This window comes from Musca domestica, unplaced genomic scaffold, assembly GCF_030504385.1.
Source record: "Musca domestica strain aabys unplaced genomic scaffold, Musca_domestica.polishedcontigs.V.1.1 6, whole genome shotgun sequence".
NCBI classification, from domain to species: Eukaryota; Metazoa; Arthropoda; class Insecta; order Diptera; family Muscidae; genus Musca; species Musca domestica.
In genome coordinates, this window is record NW_026712363.1 from 1,572,516 (window position 1) to 1,579,126 (window position 6,611).

Sequence of the window (6,611 nt, forward strand, 5' to 3'; positions counted from 1 at the left end):
AACACCAATAATATAATACAATACTCACTTTGACTTGTTCGCACAAACGCATTCACACACAACAATAAAACACATGTGTTAATTAAACACAAAAACAAAATTTAGTTTAATTTTTTGGGAGATTTTCTTCAAATATTTTTTAATTAGCAAATAAAAATGTGTTCTTTGCTAATACACCAAACAAACTGCCTCGATTTTCCCCCGTTATGCCTTTTATATGGCCGCAGCCATTTACAATTTTCCGGGATTCTCACGCAATTTTCCTGATTCATCAAATTCTTTTTATCGTGCATACTAAGCCCTACATTAGAGTTGTATTTCTCGGGTTCATATTTTACACCGGTTGGCAACACTGATTTCTTCAAACTCTGCACCGAGCTTAACATATCCGGTTCACTTTTTCCTGACCGGCTGCAACCAAACACATCACATCAGGGACTTGCTGCTAATTATTTGTTTTTAATTAAAATAAAAAACACATGCAACAAACTGTGTTAGCCTTATTTTATTGGGTAACAACGTAAACGAATAGAAATAACCAAATTTGTGACCCCGAGAAAAAATTGCAATCAGAAGATGGAAAACAACGATTTATCAACAGCATCGACTGTCGTCATCCAAAATGAAAAAGATCCGCAATCCTTGCGTAACAGCATAGGCAGTATCAGCCATTTACATTGCACGTTTGCCATTTCAAGAAATGTGATATACAAATGTGGAAGCTTGGTTTATTTCAATGGAATTTTGCTTTAGTACGTCGGGCATAACCTATGACAAGCAAAAGGCCGCTACAGTACTTGCTGCTTTAAAGCCAGAAACCATTGCACAATTGTCAGACATCATCGCAAATATGCCAGCATCCGATCGATTCGAATACGTCAAATGAAAAATTACCGACCATTTTGCCGACAGCGAACAGAGACGTCCAAACCGGCTTTTGCCCGAAATGCCTTTGGGCGACAAAAAAAACCTTCCGAGCTCTTCTTTGAGAGCAGGTAACTCAAGTGGAAAAGCTGCACTTAAAGGTTTGTGGACGAAACGATTCCCAACATTTGCACAACCTGTTGTAGCAGCGTCAACGGGCACAATAGTGGAATTAACCAAAAAGTAGACTCAACTGTAGACGCTGTCTCTCCAACATAGGTATGTAAGGTCACAAAAGACGAGGACAGCCGCATAAACGAACTGCGTACTGCTATTGCGGAGTTAAACAAAAAAATTCGAGCAATTTACTACGTGGTCCTGTTCTCGACCTCGCAAGCTAACTCATCATCGTTCCCAGTCCCGGCGAAAGCCATCCGATGGAAATAACAATTCCAATATTGATGAGTGTTGGTACCACAAGAAGTATGGGTGCAATGCCACAAAGTGTCGCAGTCCGTGCAAACAGAAGCAGCGACAGGTGTTCGCTGTTGCGTCGCACCCATCAAACTGACCTTGTTGGCCGGTGGTGGGTTATAGCGAAAAATCCTCCACCAAATGTCAATTTTTTCGCCTCCAAGTTACTGACAGCTGGACTCGAAGAAATTTTCTGGTTGACAATGATGCCGACGTCTCCGTAATTCCTCTTTCTTTGAAAGTATATCGCCGATTAGAGTGGTAGGTGAAACACGTTTAAAGCTGGACCTTGGTTTAAAACAAAATTTTTATTGGTCATTTATAATTGCTGGTGTAAACACGCCGATAATTGTTTCGGATTTCATTAAGCATCATGATCTGCAGATTGATTTGCGTCGTAACCGATTAATAGACAACATCACTGGTAACGATTCTCAGCTACAACTACCGTCGACTTCAACGATTGTCTGCCTTAAAACGTTGCGCACGAATAACCCGTTTGCGGATCTTTTAGAGGGATTTCAGCACATAACATTACGGTTCCAAAACGAAATCAACCATTTTTATGCGAATTGAAACGACTGGCCGGCCAACATTTTGTCGTCCTCGAAGATTGCTAGTTGAAAAACATGTAGCTGCAAAAAAAGAATCCAATTTCCTTGCCGAAGCTGGAATTGGTCAGTCGTCCAAAGCGTCTGGAGTAGTCGGCTATGGTAAGAAAAAGTGATGGAACATGGAAACCATGTGGTGACTATTATGCCCTTAATGCTTAAACTTTACCAGACCAGTACCCCCTTCCATATTTGGCCGATTTCACCAACAATTTAAGTAGCCAGAAAATATTTTCGAAAATCGATCTGCAAAAAACATTTCATAAAATTTCGATTCGCCCGATGACGTTTTCAGAGATGTTGATTGTGTTTTCCGTACGTTGATGATATTTTCGTTTCATCTGCCTCTTTGGAGCAACATTGTCGTGATCTCCAATTTGTATTTCAGTGCTTTCGAGACAATCAGCTAGCTACTAACGTCAAAAAATGTGAGTTTGGTAAGCCTGAAATTACATTTCCTGGTCACCCCGTCACACCCAACGGAATTCGTCATTCTCCCGAAAAGGTTGCAGTGCTAAAAGGCTATCCGAAGCCGCTCAACTCACAAGAACTTAAAAGATTCATTGGTATGATGAACTTTTACAGAAAGTTTTTGCCGCACACCATCGCGTACCAAGAAGTTTTGCAAGACATGATTACAGGTAATAAAACGAAGTACAAAACACCATTAGTGTGGTCTTCAAATACCGAGAGTGCTTTTGAACGTTGTAAAACTGAGTTGTGCAACGTTACATTGCTTGCTCATTCTGTTCCCGGCGCGGGCAACATGTCATCAACAACATCACAGCGAACTGCAGGATATTTTAAAACCACAAGGTACGTCTAATAATTCACTAGTACTAAAGTATTTGGATATATTAGGCTGTGATGAACAAATTGTGTGTGATACGTCCACGTCACGAATACGGCCATACATCACAAAAGTTTTTCAAAAGCAAATTATAAACTCGTTACACAACCCAGTTCATCCTGGAATACGTGCTACGATACTATTAGTAACGTGAAGGTTTGTTTGAGTTGGTATGAAAGAGGATATTGCAAACTTCCTCAAAACATGCCTCCCATGCCAGCGACCGAAAATACAGCGACACTCAGTATCAACGCCTGACAAGTACGACCCGCCGACCGAGAGATTTTCACACATCAACATCGATATCGTTGGGCCTTTTCCATTTTGTGAAGGGCAGCGGTATTGTTTGACAATAATCAACAGGTTTACTCGATGGCCTGAAGCCGTGCCATTACCCGACATGTACGCTGAACTGGTAGTCAGAGGACTGGTTACGCACTGGATTTCCAGATTTGGAGTGCTACAGCGAATCACATCCGACAGAGGTCGACAGTTCCAGTTATCAGTTTTTACGGAATTATTGCAAATGATTGGAGCTACACACTTAAAGACAACGCCGTACCACCCTCAAGCCCACGGCCTGATAGAGAGGTGACACAGAACTTTTTAAGCTGCCATCTTATGTATCGATTCATCAAAATGGGTTCATCATCTCCCAACGATTCTACTTGGCCTTCGTGTGATGTACAAATCAGACATAAAAGCGTTAAGGGTCCCAGGAGAATTTTTCTTAAAAATCAAATCTACAAGCACTAGCGATGTAGTAGCTGATTTTCGCAACGCCATGAGAAATATTCAATCTATGCAAACTGCACACCACTCTGCAAAGTCAACATTTGTTTCTAGAGACTTCTAGTCAACAACACACGTTTTTGTTCGAAACGACTCAATCCGTCCTACTCTGACTCATCCCTACGATGTCCCGTATTTCGTTTTAAAACGATTCCCGAGGTTCTTCACAATTGTAATACGGGGTCGAAAGACAAATGTCAGCATCGATCGTTTAAAGCCCCTTTTTCTGCCAGCGTCAGAATCTTCTAGCTCAACCGAGCAAACAGCAACTATACCTTCGACAAATGATCCCGTGCCTAGCACTTCAAACATTTTTGAAGAAGCTTCTACTGCTGATTCAACTTTCAGCTCTCCGATTCCAGATTGTTCTTCCGGTGCCACATATTCGTCTGATACATCACTCACTCAGTCACCTCAGTATATCATCAAAGCTACAACTTGTGGAAGACGCATCAAGCTCCCGGTAGCTCCCTTTTCTAGCGAGGGGAGTGATGTGGCAACCTTCAATCACAATTTACTGGTTATAGAATTTTCTCCTTTTCCTGTCGGCAGCGCTGCAGTGCACACCATATTTCTCATCTACGCATTTCTAAATTAAGTTTGTTAATTTAAGTTTAAGGTTGATTTAATAAAAATGTTTTAATTCAATGGTAATTAAAATCCGTGTTAGCCTTGTTTTATTGGGTAATAAAGTAAACGAATAGAAATACCCAAATATATGTTGGTGGCTCGTTTATCAATCGTGGCTGGAATGGACCAAATGTTACTCTAATAGGATGAATCCGGCTCGAAACGATCAAATGTTAATACGATCCGATAAAGGGGAGAAAAAATAATACAACACTATCCCTTTAGTTTCTTACTCAATTAAATATATGATTCTTTATTAAGGTTCCAATCAATAGGTTACGAAATTTTACCTCAATAATTACAAAGGAACGTGTAATGTTACAATATTGAGCACGAACACTCAATCAATAACCAAAACGGAATCATCAAGACAGACTGAAGTAAGTAAGCTACCACAGCCTTAGCGCCAATTCGTTGAAATCTAACATTGACATTTCAATCTTGCAATAATAAGTATTATGTACAATATGATAAGTGGTGCAACAAACTGCACATTGATTCCATTTTAAATAAATAGAGACAATTCTTACTTAACCATTATGAAAACAACTTTTTGCGAATTACTTTGACTATTTCTGACAGGAAGCGGACATAGCCTCAAAGCTTTATTTTTATAGTTGTATGTACCTGTTAAATCTCCACTATGATAAAATAATACAAGGAGACGCATCAACACAGCTGGTGGTAATAAGCTGCCCAAACATTCTAGGAAATAAAATTTTTAAATGAAAAAAAATTTTATTTATTTTAATTTGTTAAAAAACGTATATCATAAAATATGCCATAACAACGTCCTAATCTCTCAACACTTCCAGCAATAGCTAGAAAATCGTGGAAAAAGCAACATCCCTTTCAAATTCAAAGCAAACTGCATACTCACATAAAGTACTCTACATTTTGCAATTTAAGGAAACATGAAATGTACAACTATGTTGTTTAGTAGGGTGTCACTCCTTTTTAACCACGAAAAACGTTTTCGCACCATCGCAGTTGGTATTTTGTTAAGTACAACAGCGATTTTTTCTATTATTATGAGCCAAAAAATATTCACATTGCCCTGCAGTGAAATTTTACATTTAAAAATGGTATACCTATTGCATAAAAAGAAATGGAATTAAATCATAACACGTCATATCTTGTATTACTATAGAGTCAAATCAGCTGGGACTTGCTGCTACCTGTAATAATTATACTATGAAATTTGGCGTACTCAGTCGAGTAGTCATATAAATGCAAGTAATGCTAGGAACACAATTGGAGCGAACGACGAATTTTTTCGCGGCGTATGTTCGTCGTCAAAAATAAAACACATATGTGTATATGGAAGTGCACACAATCACGGCACCGGCGAAAATTTCGTCGGTCGCCGCGAACTCAATTAGCTTTATTTCTATTTCATACGCCGGCGACCGGCGAACAAAACAGTACAAGGTGGCCATACTTGTACGAATTTTATGTGTTTTAGTAAATAAAGTTACTTTTTACTTTAAAATTTGTTATGGTCACTCTACTATCTGTTACTCGTATAAAAAAAACATAATTAATTTATTTATTTATTTGTGTACTTGCGCCTGAGTGAAGATGGATATCAGTGAATTTATAATAGAGAAGATGGACATAAGTGAAATTATAATAGAGAACGTAAAGAATTATGTGTTCTTGTATAATTCATTGTAGTCAACAAATGAGCAAAAAGTAAACAACTTCATCAGCTGTTTTATAATTTCGTCGGTATTGTGTTCCATACGACGAATTTTCGCGGCTCATTTTGTCGCCGCGTAGGGCGAAATTCGTCGTTCGCTCCAATTGTGTTCCTAGCATAAAACACTTGCATTTACATGAACGTTACCCGAATGCGTCGGACGTACGAAATTGCAAAGGTGAACAATTTTAACATTGACAATTGAACAACGTGTTTTTTTGGTATGTTGAAAATAGAAATAAATAATACATAAATCTCACTGTTTAACATTACCATCGTAAGTAAACAAAGCCAACTGTTGCATATTTAAAAGTCTATTTGACACTATAAGACTCCTGCACTGACTTTAATTTTTGTACTTTCTTTGAAGTTGAGTAACCTTTCTTATTGAGCTTTGCGTTCTCCACTAATAAACAAACGTTGTTTTTATAAAACAACAATAATAGGATTAAGCATTAGCATTTGCTTTTTACTATACTATGGTATCCCGAACAAACGAGCCAACACTGTTCTGTTTTTAGTTACAAAAATTACAACTGGTAAAACATTCAAAATGATCATTTTTACAACTATTTTAGTTGGTTAGTTTTAAGATATGGACCAGTAATAGTGACGTGCAAAAAATTTTATCATATTGGAGAAGTTGAATATTTGTGTACGCTACTTCGAATTTTAGGTTACTCAGTAG

At 38.2% G+C, this 6,611-nt stretch overlaps 1 long non-coding RNA gene across 1 annotated transcript in view; it reads right to left on the reverse strand.

Annotated features, from left to right (window-relative positions):
• LOC105262217 (uncharacterized) overlaps positions 1 to 279 on the reverse strand; it is a 50,056-nt gene extending 49,777 nt beyond the window's left edge. Inside the window, exon 1 of the long non-coding RNA XR_009343748.1 lies at positions 29 to 279. This is a non-coding gene — a long non-coding RNA (uncharacterized LOC105262217). The remainder of the gene's footprint in view (positions 1 to 28) is intronic.
• Between the last annotated feature and the right edge of the window lie 6,332 nt (positions 280 to 6,611).